Source organism: Passer domesticus, chromosome 4 (assembly GCF_036417665.1).
Source record: "Passer domesticus isolate bPasDom1 chromosome 4, bPasDom1.hap1, whole genome shotgun sequence".
Taxonomy (NCBI): Eukaryota; Metazoa; Chordata; class Aves; order Passeriformes; family Passeridae; genus Passer; species Passer domesticus.
Window position 1 is genome coordinate 46002133 of NC_087477.1, and position 22115 is coordinate 46024247.

The 22115-nt window shown below is 36.5% G+C and overlaps 1 long non-coding RNA gene across 1 annotated transcript in view; it reads right to left on the reverse strand.

Annotated features, from left to right (window-relative positions):
* The window catches only part of LOC135299133 (uncharacterized), a 73512-nt gene that overhangs the window by 32745 nt on the left and 18652 nt on the right, over window positions 1-22115 (reverse strand). Inside the window, exon 9 of the long non-coding RNA XR_010361177.1 lies at window positions 11053-11114. This is a non-coding gene — a long non-coding RNA (uncharacterized LOC135299133). The remainder of the gene's footprint in view (window positions 1-11052; window positions 11115-22115) is intronic.

Here is a 22115-nt window from a genome sequence, read left to right on the forward strand (position 1 = left end):
AATTTGTATTACCCAAAGTGTAGGACTTAAGGTGACTTGCAGAGGGTACCAAGAAGAATTAAAAAATGTACAGATTTTATTAGCTACAACCAATGCCAAAATTTTAAACTACCACTGAGATATATAAATTTAAATGAGATATATATATATAACATGATGACTTCAGGAATATGGGTCATATGTAAATTTTAAGATTGTTAACCCGGCAGCATAACACAAAGAAGTGAGGAGCAAGAGCTGATATCCTCAGGATGATCATACAAAGTAAATGGTTCTTTGTAAGGAAAGAACATAAAAGCAAGAACATAAGGAGAGAACATAACTCCCTTTCCAAACTGGAGATTTGGGGCTGGATTTGGTCATTCTGTGTATATTAAGAATTAAAATAACTTTATACCACATTTATACTTTACATTGCATTAGTTATGTTAACTCACAAGATTACACCTGTGGGTCTACGTGTTCTTAACAATACATGTTCAAAAGTATTCAAGCAAAATTATTATATGAAATATGCATTATAATCATGTAAATGCAGATATGTGAGATTTTGGTTGCTTTCTGTGTCAGGCTACAATACAGAAGAATTATCTCACGGGGATTTTTTGAAGTAATTTTGATCCCAATCCCATCCAAAAGTTGTGAGGTTAAAGATGATTTGGGAAGGGTGGGAAAATGAGAACAAAACCAGTCTTATACTGGAATATTCAATTTAGAACTATCTGAAAGAACAAATAATGTCTCATTAGATATCAGAATACAATTATTTTAAAAATATAAAATATAAATATAAAATTCCAATTTTAATTCCTTATAAGAATGTTGAGAAAGAGACACACGGTGTCTTCCATCTGGGCAACACATCCCAGGGATTAGAACAAAATATTTTCTGGTTTAATCAAGGTTTTTGTCTAAAACATGTAACAGCTCTTTATGAAGAATGGACCTTACACCACTGTGGTACATACTGGCTTAACTTAACCATACCATGATTTGAAATGGTCTTGTGTTTCCAAAGGAGAAATACCAAAACCTGAGGTTTTTCTCCCCAATGTCTTCCTACAACTATCTTTTTTTTTCCCCCCTAAGCCAGAGAGAGTAAGTCCTGACCATAATGATCTCAGGTGACACCATGCCAGATCCTTTCCCAATGTATCTGAGGTGACATGACAGTACATTACACAGTGAAGTAGATGTTACCACCATTGTGACCTTATGAAACCTAAAATAATGCTTTAGTGTTCATATTATAGATTATTCTGACTTTTAGCTAGATAAAAGTAGAATATTTTGATCCAGCATTTTCATTTGCTGTTATGTGGAGAATAATAGGATGACAAATCCCTAGAATTTTTGCATAACCCCAACAGACAAAGATACAAAAATATACTCTATGGGGATTTTGAATACAAGACATCTATAAAAGGATTCAAATGCATTGTAAAGTGGAAGCATTTATATTTCAATTTTTGCATAATTTGACTGTACCTAGGAAAAAAAGCAACTTTTTTTTTAATCAAAAGAGCTATATTTTAATCTAATGTGGACCTTTTTCAAAACCAACTCATATTAGTTGAAGGTTGAGCCCTTCAGACATTATCCACCTCAGTGAAACTCAGAGAATATTTGAATATGATGTCTATTCCAAGGTGAACAGGGGTGAAAGAAAGAGGTCTCAGATACATGCAACAAAGCAAACACAAACAGAAAAATACTGTAGAATAATTTTGTATTCCTAATATAAAACATTTTCATATCACCTGAAAATTTTGATTTCATCAATACAGTTGAACCAGGAAGCATATTTAGAACCCACAATTTCTGACCACATCCACACTGATTTCACACCAACATGATTTCATATACTTTAATTGTATTATTTTTGTTTTTCCTCATTGCAGACAGTCAGACCTAAACCCTTATTATCCCTCCAAATAAATTGCTCATTATTTTAACAGCTTCCTGCAGTCAGAGTTTCTCAGCATGTATCACATTCCTATTTCTTAAGATAGAAATGTAAAGCAGCTGGGGGTCTGCCTGATTTAACGTCCAGATTTGCTTAGAGGAAGCAAAGATGATTTTATGTTTCTGTATTCACTGATGATATGTGGTCTTTTAGCTCCTTCAACTATATTTAGAAGGACTTATCAGGCATCATTACTGAGAAAAGAAACACAAAGTAAGGCTAAGTCTCAAACAAGGTAATCCAAGTTACTCATGTCCTGCTGGGGAACTTCAACCACCCCAACATCTGTTGGGAAAGTAGCAGAAGGAACTGTAGGCAATTCTGGACACTCCTGGAATGAATAACTCCTTGAGTCAGCCAACAGACAGCTCTGCCAGAGGGAATTCAGTACTGGATCTGACCAACAGAAGGCAGGAAATCGGAGACACCAAGCCTGGAGGCAGCCTGGGCTCAGGTGATGGTGCACTGGTGGAGTTTGTGGTCCTGAGGCATATGGCTCAGAAAGGTGTGAAGTTAAGCTCCTGTACTTTAGGAAAGCAAACTTCCAGCTTTTCAAGAATGGAGTCAATAGGATCCACTGGGAGACTTCCCTCAGAGACAAGGGAGTGGAAACAGCAGACCTTTAAGGAAGTCTTCTACAGAGTGTAAGAAATGGCAATTCCCACGAGCAAAAAATAGGTGAGAGACTGAGTAAGGAGCTGCTGGTCAAAGTAAAATGAAAGAAGCAAATACAGGCAGTGGATGCAAGGTAATATACCCTGGAAGAGTGTAGAATGAAGTTTGGTTGTATAAGGGTGAGGCAGACCAAGGAGAAACTGGAACTGAACCTGGCAAGGGATTCAAAGAATAACAAGATCTTCTATGGGTATGTTAACCATAAAAGGAAGGTGCAAGAAGGTGCACCCCATGAAAAACAACAGTAACAAACCAGTAACAGTGGGTTAGGAGAAGACTGAGGTAATCAATAGTCTTTAGCTCAGTCTTCAATGGCAACCTCTCTTCCCACACCTCTTGAGAGGATGAACAGCAGAATGAAGACTGGGGGAGCAAAGTGCTTCCCGCTGTAAGTGAAGATCACGTTCATGACAACCCGAGGAATCTGAATGCACATAAATCTATGTGCACAGAGCTATGAGATGTAGCCCAGAATCCTGAGGGAAATGGCTGATGTTGCCAAGCCTCTCTCTATGATATTTGAAAAGTCATGGCAGTCAAGTGGACGCAGGGAGTGTACCCATCTTTAAAAAGGCTTGGATTTTAAAGGTGTGAAATGTCAGTCTAATCCCTGAAAAGAGCTATGTGCATACCTTATTTCAGCACAAGTAATCCTGCCGAATTAATGAGTGGTTGAAAATATGAGAAATATTTCACATCGTAGAAAGTTGAAGGCTGGATGATGAACCACTCAAAAGTTTAGTATTTTATCCCCTATTTACAAGCTTGTAGAAGTATCTTATGTCAAGTGTGAAAACTGAATTATAAATTAAAAAAAAAACACAGATGAAAAGGTAGGTCAGGACATTTGGGCAAAGATGCAAAAACTGAAAATCTCTGTTCCTAACTACTTTACTTGGAAAACTAAAAATAAAAAGGAAATATAGATCTATATTACTTGAAAAAATAAATTAAACTTTTGCATATTTCTGGCACAACACAACAATTTTACTTATATTAAATATAGCACTTGATTTTCACCAAAATCCTGAGAAAGGCAAGGCTATATTTTTTGACCTGTAAGTTGTCCACTTCTTAATGCTACAGCCTCTTTCAAAAAGAAAGGAATAATTTTGAATTTCTTAATAAGTTTCTATGTGAACAATTTGTCTAAAATAAGACCTTCACCTAAGTCAAATAATTTCTGGATTAAATGAAAGTGAAACACATCCCTTCTACAATTAGTGTAGGAACTTCTCTTTTTTGTTCCCCATGAAGAATCTTTACTAGGAGAATCAGTGCACACTATGGAACAGAATCTAATAAGTCCAACAAAGGAACAAGATTATTACGTCTTAACCAGTTTAAAGGGGTTTTAAGGGCTCCTGCTGAGCACTTAATACTTTGGACTTAGTTTCCTACTGAGGTATTTTTGTCAGCCAAAGATAGAATGGGAGATGCATCAATGTTTAATTCTATTTTGGCCTCCTTGTTGCATCTCATGGAACAAGGATTGTGTGCAGAATTTCCTCTACAGGATACTTTGGTGCTCCAGTGTATTGATACACTGATGCTATAGTGTATATGGCTTTATGTGTCTGTGACAGATACACCCATAGCAAAGGAAGATTAAGCAATGATTTTGACTGCAAGAACAAAAATCTACCCTATTGCCCAATTTTTGGTTTGCTCTCTGGCTTCTGCTTGGTCTCTGCACCTGGCTCTCTCTAGAGCAGTTCATTTAGAGACACCTTGGAAAAGGTTAAAGGAATGTCACAGCATGAGTTTTATATCCCTCTGTACTGCACAAGAATTATCACAATTTCTACCTCATACAGCAGAGTCTAAAAAGCACCTTCACAAAATACCATGGGGAAAAGTTTGATTCAAAATTACTTCAATCAGTGAAAAATCTAAGATTGCAATAAGTTTTGAAAGTAGAAGCCAGTCTGGTGTCATACCCAAACCTTCTTTGGCTTCTGAAATGGACCTGTGTGAGTGGTACACACTACAGGATAAATCATGCACTTGTGCAGACTAAGGGAGAGTACCATAATAAAGTGGAAACTTGTGGCTTTCCCAGAAGTCAGGTGTGTCTGCTCCAATACCTTTCAGTGTGAAGTACATGATTCCAGCACTGGCTAGAAAGCCATTCTGAAGACAAAATGAACCAGGCAGATAGTCCCAGAGGCATGATTTTAAACAAAGATAGGTTTTGCCAGCCAAACCAAGTGAAGCAAACAAATGAACTCAAACTGACAACCCTCATGACAGTAACTTCTAAGTTTTGAGAGTTAATCATGCTGCATTTTGACAGATCACTGATGAAATCTTTCAGATTTGCCTTGTCAGTCATTTGTTAGCAGACATCTAATGAATAGCATATAAAGTAGGCTTGTTAAGTATAGTGCCTGCTGACAGTTCAATTTAAAAGTGAAGGGTATAGAAAATTCACTCCAGAGCAATTGTCAGTTTTTCCACAGGAAAAATCTACTTTGTGTTAGCAGTCTGTATAGGCCTGGTAGGGATGTTCTCCAACTCCGAGACCCTGGCTGTCACAGGGATACAACAATTTCTTTAGCAAAGAAATGGTCAAGCAAATATTACTGGAATTATGACATTACCATATTCATTTCCTTGTTAAAGAAAGATAATTCAAAGATACTCCCTGAGATGTATCAGTTATATTTGAAACTGATTTTTTTTGCAATTTTTTATTTTATTTTCTTTACAATATAATTTATGAGAGGAATTATTAATGCCATTAATTTAAGCTATCTCTTTTCCCAACATAATACAGCATGTAAATAATAACATCTAGCATTAAGCTTACAAAATAAAATGCATTTTTATGAGATGTTTCCTATTGACTTTGGAAACAAAGTATAGCAAAAAAACCCATCCTTGCTGAATATTCAAACCTTTAAGGAAAGAGATTAAAGCAAATTCAAAGACTCCATTGATATTTTTGATATTGAAATATTTATCTTCTCACGTACAAATACATAGGCCCATAAAAATATAGCATTGCTGAAAACCACAATAAGAAAAAATGACTGAAATGCAAATAGAAAACCTTATTATGAGAAATGGATAAAATACCTTTTTTTTTTTAAATATGTCTTCTGAATGACTGTGGTTTTGTAAAGGAACTTTACAGGTGGTTTTCATTTGCAGTCTTCCAATTTATTAACTTATGTTGGTTTAAAACAGGTGAAACTCAACTAGTTATACAATTCTATCTCTCAAACAGGATAGGGACAAGTGAGGCAAGAGAAGATCAATTGTTTGTTGATGGGCAGGCCAGTCTAACAATAAAGAACTTTCGACTCCACAAGATCTTTTTCAATACTTTTTGTTTTTTACCTGTTACTTTATAAACTTATTAAGGTTATGAACTCAGATATATTGCTGTCCTTCATCATCACCTACAAACATGGCATGGGACCAGACTGGAGATAGAAGACTGGAAGTAAAATAAAGGCACATAGACAAAAGGGGGAAAATGAAAAATACAGAAGGCATCTTAGCACAGCTTAAAATAGGCAGAAATATAACAGACCATGAGGAGAAGAAGTCGTTTTAAAAGCACAATGATGGCCCTAAGATGCGCTTAGCTAAATTAAATAGTCTACAGTGGCTTTCTAAGATGAAGAGCTGCATGGTTTCTAGACAGTGATAGGAAGATGAGAAGAATACTAATTTCCTGGAAAGTGTGACTCTTCGACAGGTACCTCTTTCATGTGAGAAAGGAATAAAAAAGGGAGAAACTTTTAAAAGCCTGTAAGGATTTGAAACTACTCCTTCTAGTGTCATGTTGAAAGGTTCAACACATGCAAAGAGTCCCTAATTCCAACAGTAATTCTAGTGGTGATCAAAAATTGATTAAAATATTTTAATCATGTTGATGTTTATAATGATTAGTAAAATAAAAATATACAATAGATATAAAAGGTTTCATAGGCTGATGCTGTTTGTATATAGATGTACTTGGGAAACTCTAAATCCAAGGCTTTATGTAACTTTAGCCAGAAAGTTATATCTGAAGTTTTAATATAGATTTTTCCCTGCAGACACAGGGATGTGTTACATGAAAAACAGATGCTGAACAGTAAGGCAATAAATACTGCCATATAGAATCCAGACAAGTTTCAGCTGTTTCAATGCCCACAGCAGACTAAAGAGTGGTCCCTTAAAAAATTACAGATATGAGTCCTCCATGACTCTGCAACCTTTACAACCAGTAGCAGCGTGTACGCTGCTTCCAAATTGCACTTCCATGTTTAAATAAAGGGTGGCATTTTGAATTCATTGGGTAGGATATGACTGAAACATGGCAATTCAACATCATGGAAGCTACAATTTTTAGATCTAAATATCTCATATATTAAGCAGAATAAAATCCTGGAGAAGTGAGACTGCATCTATTTATTTGTAAAGGACTTCTTAATTCTAAGAATTAGCATCTAGTAACTCAGATACTGAAGCTAATCTTTCTGCCCCCACCCAATCTTTATTCATATAGAGAGAAAAATGGTATTTCTCCATAACTCTACAAAAAATAAATATGAAGTCATAGCTGTGCCAAGACTTCAATATGTGTACCAATGAAAGATGAATTACTTTTAAGAGGTTCCTTAGCACAGAAGCACCTCAATTTGATAAAGAAATCCTACAAAAAAATCCTCCTTTCAAAGGAAGGAAGATGCTGGCTCTGACTCTACCTTCAATTCAAAGGAATCCATCAACACACAGCTGCTCCACCAAGACTCAATGAATGCTGGCCACAGCAAGGTTTCCTGTGAAAAAGCCAAAAGACTGTTCAGGGATATCTGCCTGATGGCTGAGCTCATCTGTTGTCTTCTGCAGGACTATCACCTCTGCCTTCTGTCAATAAAGGAAACAGGTAAAGCCCTGTAACAATCAGTTATTTCCTTAGAGTCAGAGCTGTTTGTGAAAAATACTGCTCCTTAATCTAAGAAAAATAAATTAAATTCTCCACCATTTCAACAGCAGCATCTGTATCTGTCTGCTATACATATTAGAAGATCATAGAGGTAATTGCCTGTATCATTTGCAAACCTATAAGATAAAAACAATGAGTTAAGAAAGATATGTACTCAAAGGGGGAAAAAAAGCTTTTTAAAATGTTGCTTTAAAAAAACAAACATATTCTAAAATAAAGAAAGAGTCATACAAACTTAATTGTACATGGAACTATTTGAAACACTTTGGAAGTTTCAATAAATATTCACTGATTTCAAACAGAAAGAAAGTCATCTACAGAGTTGCTGATCTTGGAGAGGACCAGAAAAGTAATTTTAAATTCCTCAAAAAATATAAAAAACAACACAGTAAAAATTACTGTGCTCACAGAAAGATAAAAAGCAAATTGAATGGACATCAGCAGCCCATCTTGTAAGTATCCAAAGAGTAATTTAAAAATCTAACAACTTCGCTGCCTGAGGAGGCTGCCAAAGCACAAAGTCATTTGTTAAAACAAATACTTTAGACAGTTGCATAGCCAGATCTGTGACAGCTGTGACAGTCTGATGACTTAAAATAAAGGAACAAGAGAGATATGGCACTTAATCAAACTTTCCAAGAGTAAAGGACACTTCCCTACTTTGCTGCTTTAAATGGACTAAAGAGCCCCCAAGTTTTTTACAGCAAATGTATTTTTCATCCTGAATTTTGTCATTCTGAGGGACAGGTTTTCAGTCAAGTCTTTCCTTCTACAAATATTTGCTGCACCAAAAAGATCAAACCAAAATGATTGATTGCTAATGCATTTCAGAACAGCAAATAAACTGATGCAGTTGGGGTGGGGGTGGCTGTATCCCATCCCTTCTGAATCAACAGCAGGTCTGGAATTTCTCAACAGCCCAGACTGGTGGGATAGGTAAACTCTTTAATGGTCCTTGAGGGACTTGCATGTTCTTAGACACTGGGCTGCTGCAACTTGATCACAATATTTGGAATAAAAATAAATGACAGATTTGGGCTCAAGGAGTTTATTTTGTTTTGACCCACTTCAGACAGGTGGAAACCATGGGACTCACATAAGGGTGAAAGAGGTCTCCCTCCTGACCTGTCTTTCCAGGGCTCTGGCACTGACAGCACTGCAGTCTTCTGTGCTGAGCCTGCAGCACCCCACAGCTCAGCCTTCTGCAGACTGAAATGCTTTAGATCAGCTTAAAACCTTCAGTTCTGTACAGCAGTGCAAGGTGTGTCCCACAGGTGGAGGCTGAAGAGTGTGATATATATGGACACATCCTGGGATGCCTACAGCCCTGGTCCTTGGAGTACCTCACAATCCTGGCGTTGCTGGTAAAAAAAAAGGAGCATGGAACACACACATGCAAGCCACTACAAACCTAAGAAATATTACTCAGAACATTTCAGTTATTGCTTCTGGCTTTTTTATGCACATTTCAATTTCCAGTTATTGATGACAAATAATTACTGACGCTTATGAGAAATTTGTGCAGAGCAAAACTCTTGAAAAATACCCATTCAAGTCCTCAGGTTCGTTGTGGAAGATTTTAATCATTGCTATCACCACCATGTGGGCTATAAACAGTAAATCCAGTTAACAGGAGCATAGAAAAGGTCAGAACACTGAAAAAAATGTTTTCCTTTCATATTTACCTTCAAACTCAGGCCTAACAGTAACTTCAGGTTTATCAGCTTACAATGGCTACCATTAAAAAAGCCCCATCATACTTCAAATCATTCAAACACACATCACAATAGAGATGTAGTGGACTAGCAGAGTAAATTACTTTTCTGTTAGTCTCAGTCTGTGATCCCCTAGTTGGCAATAATGATAGTTAGGGGATATTTTTCAAGACTTTGTCCCAAGAGGCTAAAATTCATATATGCATGGCACAATGCCTTCCAGCCTTCATATTCTGCAAATCTTCTTCATGTCTCCATTCGAGTGGAGAAATGTGTATCTAGTCACGTTTTGGTCACAACAGCTCCACCAAATAGCTCAATTATTTAACAAAAGCCATGCCCGTGTGTCTACTTTTGTTCAGATTTGTAATCCAGATTTATTTATTTTTTTAGATAAAATATACAAGCACCTAATTTCCCATTCAGCAGCTGCAGTCATTTGCAGACAACTGATTTACTTGTGCATTATACCAAACCACTCAAACAAACAGGGCTTTATAGTTTAAATGACTTCAAGTGGATAAACACAACACATTGTTTGTTTCTGGTTTTAGACCTGTTCATGTCGCCTTTCTGGTTTACATGTTTTCCTTTCAACAATGAAGTTCAGCTACTTTCCCCATGCTGGCTGTTATTCACATTTGGTTACCCACAATGACAAACACTGCTCTACTATGCCTCCATAAAATTGTCCATGTGGGTTTTGTAAAAAGCAAAAAAGGTTCAGAGATAAATGATTTAGTCTCTATGGCTCTTGGAAGTTGGTCAGCCTTTGACTGCTGAAAGATTAAAGGAAATGCATCTTGCTCTGAGTAATGAGTGAGGAAGGAAGAATCTATTTCTTAAAAGTAAAATGTTACCTAAAGTACGGATCAGCTCGAATAGGGATTTCAAGATGCAGCTTTGTAGGAATTTGATAGATTTCACATCATTGGCTGACCAATTTATTTTCTGCCAGCCAAAACAATGTTTGTAAACTGCACTGTCTGGTGACTGATGATGCCAAGGGCAAACAATGAACAGAGAATAAAAGAAGAGATGAAAAGAAGCTCTGCTGACATAATGAGAAGAAATGGCCCTTCATCATCCTATCAGGCCTGTGGCTCTGCAAGTTATAAATCACTGTCCTCTGCCTCACAGGCTGGGATAAGCACAGCAAAATAAATTCATTAAACTAAAGTGTTCAGAGTGCTGCATGTATTTTCATGTGGTAACAGGTTTGTTTTCCTGACAGCTTTACAGAAATGCCTCTTTTGTTGGACTTAATCCATGCAGATATAAACTGAGCTGAGTTCATGATATACATTAATATCTATGCAACAAGAAATGTGAAGCACACTTTATTTGATAGCGTAAATCAGTTTCAATACCAGCTTGAACTAAACAGTGCTTTTTCATTGTCTCTATGTCAGATTCAGAAGACAGGAGCACTCTAGTAGGTCTCATTTCCTTTTGAATAATTCAGACCAAATGAAGATTGGTTTATGATCTGCTGCAGTTTGAAACTCTCAAATTAAGTTCAAGAAGAAAGTTACTGACTTCAATTGTCTCTTTTGAAATCAGGATATTATTAAAACTAACTGTAAAGAGGGCTCTGGAACTTTGATTTTAGTATCAGGGAAGTATTGCCTTTTGATGTGATTCATAACACCTGTTTATATATATATTTACACTCATTAATGAAAGAAATTCTTTAATTAGTGATGATAATGAATAGCTCTTCACAGAATGGTGTATATCAAAACACTTACCCCACCATGAACAGACCCCTTTTTGTGTTTTCTCATAATTTCCATGCATTCAGAAATGCAATCTGTAAGCAAAAAGCAGTTTCAAGGTAAATTGTTTTGACATTAACTCTTATCTATATTCCAATATGATTTGTATATACATCCATAAGTAAGCCTAAAATTAACTGCAAAATTTCTCAAGTAACTAGCCTCATCATGATACAATGTATCTATCATAATTATAATTTCTCATTTCATATATCAAGAAAAAATTAAACATTGCTGTAAGGACATTTAGTTTTCTTGTGAAATAGCTTGCTTGTGTAAAGATTTGATTTAATCTGAAACTAAAGACACAAGAAATTCAGTGTGCAGCATCATAAATTATTAACATTGATTAATGAAACTCTGCTGTCATTAAGCACTCGTAGCAATATTTAAATTCAAATAAAAAGGTCTAAAAAGGTTAGTGCTCTCATAAGAAAATAGATAGGTAAATTGTTTATAATACAGGAATTTAGAGAAAGTTGAGAATAATTGTAAAAAATCTCCAAAACCCACAAAACAATTGGAAAACACATTCTTATATGTTGGTTTTTAATATATTTTACTAATGTTAAAATTTTTTACTATGGGTGTCCCTATGTGTGTCTGCTAACCCACACTGAAATTTGCAGAAATGTAGGCATCAGGAGCACAGATAAAAAAAAATACTAATCTTTCAGAAAAACTGTGCCAAATCACCCAAATGGAAAGTATTCAACCTCTCATAAGCAATCAATTTTTTACTGCATGCATGTCCTTTGGGTAGCTACTTCTTTATTTAGTTACTTCAATTTTATTTTGCTCTAATTGTTTTAATTGAAATCAAAATAACATTGCTAATAAACTACTAGCTCTGGGCTTCAGATTACCTGTGTTCCCAGAGGACCTCTAAAGTTCAAATATGGGCACTTGTTCTGAAAATCTCTAAATATGGTGCACCAGAGGCCACAAGGTCTGACACAGAGCTGTTATAAAAAGACTTCATTACCTTACATGATGCAAGTGCTGGAGTTGAATGTTATTTCTGAAGGGAGGGTGTAAGCCCAAAATGTGCTAACCTACTGCACTCTGATGAGCTCTCCTCTGAATAAATGGGAGCGACAAACAGAAAATTTAGTCCATAAATGCAATTAAGTTAACTGACTAAAATCATAATGCCTCTAGTAGACATGTGTTGTACAATAGAGCATGGAAGGGCGCCCTGTAGTCTAGCACAATAGAGAAGCATTAACTCAAACCTCTTCAAAGAAAGGAGTAATTTCAGAAAGCAAGCTGGTTATACGACTTTGTCATGAGTCACTACCCTGAGCAGCACTAAAAATTCCCCTTGGTACAATGACTCCCCATAAAGTCCATAGGCCTAGTAGTGTGCTGGCTAAAATCACTGGATGGAGAGTGGGCAAAAGCGGGGGACACCTACATGGTTCAGGGGAAAGGGTGGAGAGAGAAGAACACCAGTTATCTGCAGGTTCTAAGAAATCTAAACTTCATGGCAATCTGTAACAGACCTGATCAGTGCTGACCAGTAACCAGCAGGAGGAGAACTGGCATGGCTGGGTCTCTGAGTTAACAACTTCACACTGGAGAGAAACCCTTGCCTCAAAGGCACACAAACCCTGTGGAAAGTTTCAAATGTGGGGAGACTAATGAGAGATTAGTAGGCATCTCACAGAAGCCAAACATTGTTAGAGCTCCTATGAGCTATAGATAATGTCCAACAGTGTGGGGTTTTCTATACCACTCGCCTTCTAACCCAATGGTAAATGTTTGTCAGTATACCAGCAATTCGGAGTTGATTGTAGTCCAGAGAAACAGACAATACTTTCGTATAGTTATGTAAAAAAACTTGCTTCCTCAAGACTAGGAAAGCTTGGGAGCAACATCAATGGAAAAATGTAAATAGAAAAAGGTATATGAATCTCAATACAAGCTACTTTGGGATATTGGAGGCCTCATCTAATAAATCATAATTCCCCCACCACTAAGGGATAAGTGTAGCCCAAGCTCTTCTCATTCAAGATGTTAGAAATACAATAACCATTCATCATGAATTGAGAAGAAGAAAAATATAAAATTAGCAATTAAATATTCTAAAGCAAATTGAGAAAGGTAGAAAAAACTGAAAGGAAGCCTTATGAAAGCACAGAGAACTAAAGAAACATTGGCAGTGACTTAAGATCTTTAGCAGGTGGCAGGCAGCAAGATGCTAATAATAACAGAGTTCATGATAAATGGTATCAAGTGCTAAAACTTCAAGTATGATAGCTGAAAACCATATTAAATTTGCCAACCACACAAGTCTTGTACTGCAAAATACCCATTGTCCAGAGCCAGGAGTGCTGCACCTCCTCACTCTTCCCTGCAGCACAGGAAGTGCAATCTGGCATCCAGCCAGAGGGCTCCCATCATCATACAAAATCAATAGGGTATGGCTGGGCTGTGAGCATAGCTAGATGTAGTTTTCTCCCTCCATGATCCTTTTTCCATGACTGGAAACTAAGGAAGTGGTTGTGTGATGGATTGGGAAGGAGGGGTTGCTCTGCAGTAAGTAATTTTGGGGTTTTTGTTTTGTTTCTGGTGTAATTTTATAATAGGGAAAGACCCTTAGGAACTATGAACTATTCCCATTTTATTAGGATATTTACATAAAAATGGACATATCTTGCTAAAAACAATAGGTCTTATAGGAGTATAACTGCTGTGAACAGAAAACCATATTAATGGCATGGAGGCATCTGCTTATAGAGGTGTCATTAGAAAATTATATATTCCTATAAAAATACATGAGATTAGAGAGCATATTTGAAATAACTTCAAATTAGATAGACTGTTTTCTGCCTATTTGAGTGGAATCTAAATAACTGAACAATCTAGTTGGCCTTTAAGTTATTGTAAACATCAAGACAGAGCAATTCTCTTGCTCTTCAGTAAAAAATAATAGCCTGGCAGGCTAGGACTCCAGCACCTTTCCTGAACTGATTACGAAATTACCTCTGTATGGTATTGTAACTCTTCTGAGCTGGAAAAAATGTAAAGGGTCTAAAACATGATACCTCATTATTCTTCCAAGTTTGATACTCTGAATCACCCAAGCATGTTTTCCATGAAGAATTATCCACATGCTTCTTTATTTTCTGAACAAAAATCTGTACAAAGTGTTGTTTTCTTATTCTTCTCACCATTGATGAGTTCATCCAGAAAAAAATTAGATGTAATTTCCTGTCTAATAACTTGCTTCCCAATTATATTTCTGACCCTTCACAGAAAAGTATTTTCCTTTTTCCAGAAAGAAAAAGAAGACAGAATGAAGGACAGAAGGAAGAGGGAAGGAAGGAAAATGTCTTGGAACTGAGGTGACCTCTTTACCATCCAGGGAACACAGAATTACTGTAACGTAAATACCTTTGTGGCATCCACACGAGTCACCTCTCCCCACACTGTTAGCTATCCCAGATCTAAATTCCACCTACTTACAAGCTTTATGTCTATCCAATGATCCATAGCTCTCACTTCATTATGAAATCAGAAGGAAAAAATGAAATGTATAGTCCTAGTAGGAATCAGAAAGAACATATTCATGAGTGCAAGGAAGGCTCATTTAATATATTTGGAAGAAATATTTCAAGAAACCTGGCATTAGAGGACCCACAGCGCATTCTTTCCTACACTTTATTTCAACTCCCAGTGTCTTTTAAATGTGTTTTATGAACATTTCTAACCTCACAAAGAGGGTAATCATCAAATAACACCATAAAAACATTTTAGCTACCTTTTCTTCCACAACAAAAGAAATACTAAAACAACAGAAACTTGTTTTTCCCCAGTGTTTTACTTATTTAAAAGTACTCCTTCTTGAGTTCTGTGTCTTTAAAAAATGATATAAAAGCAGTATTTGGAGGATGGGTTTCTAATTCCAGCAGACAGAAAACATGAAGGCTGAGGTCAAAATCTGATATTTTCAGGTTTTTGTCATAATTTATGTATGTTTAGATATAGGACTGAAGTTAATGGCACAACATTATGAATCAATATTAACTATAGTGAAAATTAAACAGCTATCAAGTAACATTTGGCCAACGGTATGATACAAATTGTAAGGTAAGTTTTTATGCAACAGAAAAATAAAGAAAATTACTTTTTAAAAGGACTTCAAATACATTTTTGAAATAAATTAATACAATTTTAAATCCCATCAAACTGTAGGGATTATTTTAAATTAATCTTTTAAAATCCACTTTTAAAAATCCTTCTAGATGTAATCTATGGTTGAGATAAAAACCCAATTCCATTTTATTTTTTTTAGTTGTTTATTTTCCTGGCAAAAGAGACTATTCTATTTTAGATCACACGAGCTGCTATTAGAGTCAATGAATAATAATATTTCTTATGCAGCAGGGGCTTAGTCAGTCCACATCATTTGTGCTTTATCCAAGGGGATTAACCATTTATAATCAAATCCAGGTGGATTAATCATGCCCTGGATAGGAAGACTCAGAGCTGGCTCTGTGCAGAGCCAGTCTGGGTTGTCTGGGCTTCTCAGGGCAGGTGTGGTGTAACAAAGGTACCACTCTGCTCCCAGGCCACATCACACACAGAAAAAGGTTCATCACCTCTCCATTGTGCAGAATTTATCAAGCCCCCCTCAAAAGCCCAAGCTAGTCATATTCACTGCAAATTAGCTATCTTGAGCCCATGAAAGTATTGAAAAATGTGATGCAGAGGCATGGGTGGTCACATGAGGTCATCTTGAGTGCTGTAGGATTTACCAGTCCCCCTTCAGGTGCTGGTGCACCTCAGAGCAGCTGCGCAGAAAGGACAAAAACAAACCCTGGCTGTCGATGAACAAAATGCTGGCTACATTTTTTGTGGATCACACAACTCAGAAATTCAGTGTTTGTTTTGGTACTGTCCTCTCTGATTAAGTGACATGGTCAGATCATTGAAGTACTACACTCAGGTATAACCTCGATGCTACAGGGTCAGAGCACTGGGGGCTTTACAGGCTGGGTGCCTCTGAGCCAGCACCGTGTTACAGCTGCAAACAGAGCAAGCCTGAGCTCCGTGTGCTGGAGGGAAAGACAGAACTCTTCCTGAGCTATATTCCTTTCCTCACGGCTGTGCAAGGGCTATCTACAAAATCAGTCATTTTCTGCTCTCATTTTCTGCACTGGCTTTTGTGTGATGATTTGGAAGGGAAGAAAAAAAGTAAAAAAAAAAAACTGGTAAGAAGAGTTAAGAGGAAAAGCTCATTTACTTAGTTGCTTCATGTAGAACAAGTCAATTTTCTTCTTGGCTTACAGCAAATACTTTTTCATCACCTTCCTTATGTGCAAAACATAAGGATAAACTTAGATTTTGGCTACAAAATCTAAGTAACAGCTGAAGGTGAAGCATGAGTTCAAAGACTAATAGGAATATAAAGCCATTTGAATTCCACACAACAAGGACATGCAGTTTGCTAACAGATCACAGACACAGGAAGTATTTTTGTTTTGTTTATCAAAACCAAGTCAACTACACGGTTGTGTGGACTATGAGCAAATTGTTCTTATAATTTCAATGGTATCTCTAGCACATAATGTAATACACTGGGCCCACACACTGAAAAAAAAAAGCCTACATCATACATATGAAAAAGAAAATGTATTTTTATTTGCTTTGTTATTGCCTCCTAGAAATTACTAATTTTTAAAAGCCTAAAATGGAAACAAAATCATCTCCTGTATTGTCCAGATCTTTGTAATAAGCAAACTTTTATAGAATGTACTTGAAGGCATTCTTGATTATGGAAAAAACAAACATTTAAGTGCAGATTTTGGAAACCAGCTAGCTCCCTTACAAAGTTTCATCAACAATCTTGAAATCATTTATATGTTCAGACATGAAAGGGATCTTAGTAGCTGTAATTGCATATTTTACAACAGTCTAATTAAAGCCCACATCTATTATATATACTGTTTTGTTTACAGTGAACAGACATAAATCAACTTAGGGAAAAGCAGGCAGTCTATTTCCTCTCCCCACCTGCTAACTCTACCACCAATAGCCTGAGGAGAGGGCAGTTTCACAAGACAAGAATGATAAATTATCTGAATTTCTATTGCTGCACCTTTGGACTAGACTGGCTTTTCTCACACATCCTTGCAGTTCTCCAAACAATGGCAGTACCTGTATGAATAAGGGCGGCACCGATGCAGTCCATGGGCAGATGTTACTGATCATTGTGACCCCTTAGACTGCACCCAGCAGACTCTTTTGGTAATGAATGGTTCACCTCGACAGGAAAGATTAGCTCTTGGTTACTGAGATCTTCATCTCTCCCAGCTCTGGGAAGAGAGACTCTGTCTAGGGAAAGCAATCTCCTGCCTGTGCTTTGGCACTCCACACACATGCCCTGCAAGGGGACAGAGGTGCTGTGGCTGCTGACAGACAGACAGACAGACAGACAGGCAGGCAGCTGTGCTCTGCACACCAGTGGACCTAGGCAGTTGCAAGTCAGCTCTGGCCCTGAAACTGAGAGAGAATTTGGGTGACCTGTGCTTGTGTTAATGAGACTTGACAAAACATGGGGTACACGAGGTGGGGCACTTGCAGAGTAGAGCAGGGCTGGCTCCAGACATCCAGGAGTCCAGGCAAAGACAGTTATTCTACCTGTTTACACCATCTGGAAAGATGCATTCACCTCCACCTACTTTGCACTCAACTGCTTCAGAGTGAAAGTAAACCACGTAGTCCTCCATATTAAAAAAAAATGCAACCTGGAATTCGACCTCTGATTCTTTATGCAACCTCAATGCTAGAAAATTAAAAGTATGATGCTGCCCTAAAAATCATAGCCAGGTACATCACACAGAATGAAAGAATTGTTTCTAATGGTACAAATGCACACTGGTCATTCTTTCCCATTAATGGTGGAACAAACTCTCTAGGACCACAGATGGAAAATTAAAAGTGTCTCAGGTTTTTCTACCTGACACAGAGCTTCAAGTGAAAATAAACAGATAAAATGAGAGGATTTCTGAGAAAGGAGAACCTGGTGTAGCAAACATGGACCACTAGATGATCCTAAGGAATTTTGTGGGTCTACCAGTTGCCAGCAGGGGTTGGACTCAGGGTGGCATTTCTTGAATCAGCTTAGGTGCTCTGACTTGATAGATAGTGCAAGAAAATGAAGTATCTCAAGAAGGAATCTGGAGAAAACAACTGACTGAAAATGAATTAGGTACAGAAATGACCCAATTAACAGATGTTCCTAACAAAATTTCTGCTCCATTTATTCAACTAATAATAACTTGTGTAATGTAGGGTCAAGAAATGAAGAAATTTACTTTAAGCACATTGTGGACTTGGCATTCAATCAGATATGAGATCTCTCCTTTAACACAAAAAGAACATTAACTTGAATTTGGATTTCTCACCATCTGCTTATGGGCTCTGAAGGTTAGTACAAGATTCATATAATAGTTTAGGCTGGTGGGGAACCCTCAAGGTCATCTAGTCCAAGCTTCTGCTTAGTAGAACTAACTTCAAAGGTTGCTCAGGACTTGAGGCAGTGAAAAAGCTGAAGTGTGCAGAATCCACAGCCTCTTTGAGCAAGTTATCCCAGTGTTTAACCACTCTCATTGTGAAGTATTTTTTCTCATGTCTAATCTCAATTTTCATTGTTAAAATAAGGTAAAATTGAAACTATTGAATCTACCTGTTCAGGTAACCGTGAATCTGGGCTCCTCATATTCATGATCAGCCTAACCATTAAACTAAAGCCAATCTCAAAATGTTTATTCCTCCCTGACTAATTTTTCTTTTAAATTTCAATTTTCTAATACATTGCTTGTAACATTGTATGACTGGAAGATTTAGACACCAAGTCAGTGTCAGATCATTCCCCTATTCATCAGAAGTTGTGCTTGTTACTGAATGAAAAACATGCCAAAAAAGTTAAAATTTTCCTGCTGTACCTTCCTCCCGATACAGTACAACTGTCATTGTATATGGAAAAAAAGAAAATAAAAAAATACCATACAACTCTGCTGAAAACAAGTCAAGGACAATAAACCATGCTGGTGATTACAGATTGAAAGTGCTCATATGAATAGTATGCCAACTCTTTTTATAAAAAGTAAAAGTAAGGAAGTGAATTTTTAAGTTATGGACAATGAAATGTCATTCTCCTTTCTTCCATTCAAAAGCAAGATTATTCTTGACCTTTGGAGAAACCCAAAGCTCATTGTAAAAGAAAACATCAGCTACAGGTTGTACAAAGCTAAACAAGAACAAAGCCATTCTAGTACAGTAAGTCCAATTTAAAATAAATTCCTCAAGGACTTTTGGAGTCACTTGCCACATGCTTAGAGGTGTCTTACACTAAAAAAGTTATAAACAAGTTATTATGTTCTTAATTTAAAAAAGTCCTTTTACAGTACAAGGAAAAAAAGCAAGTTATCTCATTGCAATTCAAATACAAAATTCAATAAGTTAAAAAATTGCCTTTGTCTGCTTGAAAAATTATAAGACCAGGTTCTGATACAGAAAATTCAAATGGTGGTGGTGTTTTTCAGTGGTGACTGAAAAGTAATTGAAGAAGATAAACAAAGTGAGCATTTTACATTAAAATTTTCAAAGCATATTTTTACTTAACTGAATAAGTGAGAAGTTAGCGTATACTCCTATTTACCCTTGGTTCTATCTACATGAATTTTGAAAGGTGAATTATCACCAAAGACCTCTGCAGTAACTAACATTCAGTGATAAAATGATCAGCAAATCTGCAGATAAGAAATCACTTCCTAAACTCAGGTAGAAATGGAAAGGTATTTTTGGAGGTTCTTGGGGGAAGTATGTCTGGTATTTCCTTTTCTTTTTTGTAGTTAAGATATGGACCAGCACCCCAAAAGCCCTGTGATGTTTATGTAAGAATGCCTACTTTTGGAGGGCTCCTGGAAAAGAAAGAACCCCTGCCTTTCCTGCTCTTTCCTTGTAGCCTTCAGTCTTTTCTGAATACATAGTGATGACATCAATATTCTTTATCAAGCATCTCCTGTTTGTGATTGTAGAAGAATGTCTTTTCCTTTTAAACTAACATCTTCAGCACTTGTTACTGAAATATCAATTCTTGTTGGAGAACTGCTCCCCCCCCCCAAAAAAAAAAAAAAAGTCATAGAATTTCACAAAATAGCTGAAGAAATCAGAAATGCATACCTGGTACCTAATGCATGACTGATAGAAAATTAAGATGTGTTTAATTTGAGTGACAATGGCAAGATAGAAAATGAGATGAAGACAACAAAAGACGTGTTAACTAAGTTAAAAAAATAAAATAGAAATATATGAAAACAAATGAAGAATGGAACAGTGAATTAAATTATAAGAGCTGGAAATACTATGAAAAGCAGAGTAAAAAGATAAAGATTAAACAGCATGAAGACTATGAAGCAGTAATAGGATGAGATGTGTAATGGAATCTGCCATAGAGAGCAATAAAGAAAAGCAAAGGAAGAATATAATTTGGAAAGAGATCGATTGTTTAACCTTGTAAATATTACTTTCTTACAAGGAAAATGGTAATTTATACCTCATATTAAGAGAAGATTTGACTATATCTTCAGTTAAAACATAGTGCTAGAGTCTTTATTTTTCACATAAAGAACTCTGCAAACTAAAAACTTAATAAATAAATAAAGACTACCCCCCAACAAACCAAAATAGAAGACAGTGCTCTGAGGTGGTCCAAAATGGTACATGTGCTCTTGTGCTACTTCAGCACTGAGATTCTTAAATACTGAGGTTTATCAAATTCAACAGGAACATTAATCAGTTGATAAACAAAATATATTGAGGCTGTTCTTAAGTTTTTCACCAAGCTTAATACACAGACTTACATGACATATGTTTTGCAATGTGGATGAAAGTGTAAAAGATGCAAAAGCGAGGTGATCAATGACAAGGGCATTGATCCAGAAAATGAGGTTAATTTCTACACGAATAATTTGAGATTAACAGAAAATATTACAGTTTTTGTTCCCTTTAAACATACAGAAAAACCAGTCCTGACAAACGTTGGTACCCATGGGTTATTCAGTGAAATAATGCAGGATCTATAGTAGGAAGGCATGAACTCAAGTTGAGAAGAGACCAGTAGGCATCGAAGACATCTAGGAAGCAATGTATTTGCCAAAAAAATGTAATATTAAATCAATCAACAAAATTTGTATATTTCTTCTTCATTCTTATACTAGTACAGAATGTTGATTATATAGCTGCGTGTACAGCTGTCTATAGCAATTTGTTTTGTGAGCTCTCATAAAGGAATTCAAGGACATATATTTATTTGGCTTTTAATAATCCATTTATATTAATTCATTCAAGTATATGTGTGTGTACAGCTATCTACAGCAATTTTTTTGGTGAGATCACATAAAGGAATGCATGGACATATATTTATTTGGCTTTTAAAAATCCACTTATATTAATTCATTCAAGTATATGCATTCTAATCCTGAGTTTTAACCTTGATGTTACCCATCGCTCTCAGTTGTTAGACAAAAAAACCCATTATTGCTACTTGTGTTGTGCAAGGAGAAGGAAGTCAGGCTGCTGCTGTATGCCTTCTAACCCAGAGCACAGGCTAAAGGGCAGAACACCTAAGACTGCTGCAGTGAAATGGAAACATCTTGGAAAGAGGTGAAAAGCTGTAAGGGACAAAGAAACCTGGAGAGGAAAGGGAACCCAATGAACTGGCTAATTCAGTGTCCTTACAATCATCCCTGATCTGACCTTTATAATCATTGCATCTTAAAAAATTCTTTGGAGCAGTGTCTGGCCCCATTTATTACCATTATTGTATGATTTGTAATGGCAGCAAACATGAATCAAGTGTACTTAGTAGGATATGCTGCATAAATAGGAGAAAGTTTCTTCTGTTGTGAAATAATCTGTGCAAACAGATCACCAGGGAGAAGCAAATACATGGCCTTAAAGTAAACAACCTGAAGCCATTATAGATTAGCAAAGGAGGTCAGGTAGAAATAGTGTCAAACTAT